This window comes from Polyodon spathula, unplaced genomic scaffold (assembly GCF_017654505.1).
Source record: "Polyodon spathula isolate WHYD16114869_AA unplaced genomic scaffold, ASM1765450v1 scaffolds_3958, whole genome shotgun sequence".
Lineage (NCBI taxonomy): Eukaryota > Metazoa > Chordata > Actinopteri > Acipenseriformes > Polyodontidae > Polyodon > Polyodon spathula.
Window position 1 is genome coordinate 18197 of NW_024475415.1, and position 2690 is coordinate 20886.

Consider the following 2690-nt stretch of genomic DNA (forward strand, 5'->3'; position numbering starts at 1 on the left):
TTTTTTTTCAATCCCGATTCCCCTCAAAAGTCCGTCTGCAATCAGACTGTTTTTTAAAATTCCACGCGCAATATGCACCCTTTAAGGAACGCCAATGACGGCACGTTCGCACTGCAGCGTCCCACGAGCCCAGCACACTCTCTCTCTCCTGCCCGCGACGGGTCAGGTCAGCAAGATCCACGTCATGTGGAATAAACGCCACAAACACAAAACAGTCCAGCTTCAAAATAAACAAACAACTAGAAAAAAAAAAAAAAAGCTGCGAGTCCGAGCGAGTCCGTTTTTTTTTGTTTTTTTTTTTGGTTTTGTTTCTTCAAAGAGAAAATTCCAGGTACGGTGGTGCAACGGGGGACCCTTTTGCAGTGTTGTGCAGCGTCAGTTCCCGCTTCAGTCCAGATTTACGCACATGTGGTCACCGTCAAGGAGCTGGCTCCGCAGGCGCTGCTGCAGGAGACAGGAGGGGAGCCGTGGCCGCCTGCGGCAGCCGTTTTCTCCGCCAGCTTTTTGTCTTTCTGCTTGAGGTGCACCTTGGCGTGCCGCTTGCGCTCGTCGCTCCGGGCGAACTTGCGGCCGCAAAACTCGCAGGCGAAGGGCTTCTCACCGGTGTGGGTGCGGATGTGAGTGGTCAGGTGGTCGCTGCGGCTGAAAGAACGCATGCAGATGCGACACTGGAACGGCTTGTGCCCCGTGTGGATGCGCAGGTGGCGGGTCAGCTCATCGGAGCGGGAGAAGCGCCTGTCACACCCTTCGGCTGGGCAGGCGTGGGGACGCTCGTGGACGGGGGTCTTGCTGGGCCGATTTGGGTATTTCCGGAGGCGGATGGGCTTCAGGGTGAGTGCGGGTGGAGGTTGGTGGTGCTGGGAAGGATGGTGGTGCTGATGGTGCTGCCCACCTGCATATCCCGGATGGACTTGCTGCTTGTCTTTGAAAGCTCGGAGTGTCTCCAGCGGGGTGATGGGGGGCGGGTTAATTCTGATGGGATCCATACTCTGGAAGGGTTTGTGCTCCATGACGCTCACCTCCCCCTGGTGGTGGAAGAGGTTGTAGTCCGGGATCATGGAGAACAGGTTGCTTTCCATGGCAGGCTTGGGCCGGTGGTAGTCTCGCTGGATAAGGCGACGCGCTCGTGTTCGCAGCGCGCTCGTGGTCGCGGGGCTGTGTGAAGGACACCTGATCCTGGTACATGTCGCTGCAGCTGGAGTAAGGAGGCAGCGGAGTGCCGTACACCTGCTCCAGCTCCGAGGCCTGGCCCGCAGGGGAGGAGGTGTGTGTGCTGAGCGCTCCTGGGGAGGGAGACACCCCCAGGATCCCCGCGCTCACCAGGCTGATGATATTGTTGTCCGAGCCCCAGCCCGAGCCCCCTAGCCCACTCGTAGGGGGGGTGTCAAAGGCAAACTTGCCCAGGTAGGTGACTGTCTGGCCGCTGCGGTTGGGCTGAAAGGAGCCGCTGTACTGCAGATCCTGGGCTGCCTTTTCGCTGCCCATTCCCAGCTCCATCATGTTATCTGTGGGGAGGGGAAGAAAAAATCAATCAGCGCCATAGATTCAAAAACCCTTCAGTCAGATTTACTGTTTTTTGTAAAGTATCTTGAAAACTGCAAAGCATTATATTATTCAACCTGCTAACATAATTCAGCAGGTTTCATTTGAGTTTATAAAGCAAAATGAGTTCATTCTATAGGGTGACGCAAAACTCTTGGCCAGAGCTGTAAGTGTACAGTGAAGGCTGGTCTGCTTGACAGAGTTTCTTGTAGTTTTACCAGCACACTGAACAAGGCACTGGCTACAGTGTTGCTCCACTTGGTTTTTCTTATTGTTTTACCCTGGATTGCTGATAATAAAGTAAGTTTTGAGGTTGTGTTATTATTTTGGTTACTGTGTATTTCCAATATTGCTTGACTGGGATACTGTATACTGACGATAGACACAGCGCTGCCCAGAATTATTGAGAGACCACCTTCCATTTCAGTGCTGCAGACGGCTCTAATTCATATTGATTTGTGGATGTTAGGACATTTGTTGATTCACTCTGAGGAAAACATGAGTTTGAAATTATGAAGCTCAACACGTCAACAACAAACAAGAAAATGGGAATAACAATGCTTATAACACGGTTGATTCCATTGCGTGTTTATAAAACAATTTTTTTTTTTTTTTTTTTTTAAAAGAAAGGCCTTTTCTGTTTCGTAATTTTTCACATGAATGTTTTAAAAAGCAGATTTTACCCACACCTCACCGACGCGACAAGGAGAATTTTGCATTGAAACTGCCGCTGAATTCTGTCCATGAAACGTCCAGTAACTTCTTACATCTCTGCAATGGCATCAGCACCTTTGCTAACACAATATCCCTTCAAAGAGCATTGAGGAAGAGGGTGCTCTGGTCTTCCTTCTGAACTTGTGCTGAGTTTAGATTCAGTATAGAACTACTCTATAATCCCCCTCCAGCAACAATGTAATACACATTGTTACTCTCTTAAATACTCATCTTTATTTTTATATAGCGCCTTCATAGTGGAACACCATCACAAATCACTTTACAAGATACAAGACTAGGGTATGAACTATGCATCAGCTGCAGAGACAACAACGTCTCACCCGAAAGATGGAACACAAAGAGGTTAAATGACTTGCTCAAGGTCACACACAGTGAATCAGTGGTTGAGCTGGGATTTGAACCGGGGACCTCCT

At 49.8% G+C, this 2690-nt stretch overlaps 1 pseudogene; it reads right to left on the bottom strand.

Moving 5' to 3' along the window:
- Window positions 1-277: 277 nt before the first annotated feature.
- LOC121312554 lies at window positions 278-1544 on the bottom strand (annotated as a pseudogene).
- Between the last annotated feature and the right edge of the window lie 1146 nt (window positions 1545-2690).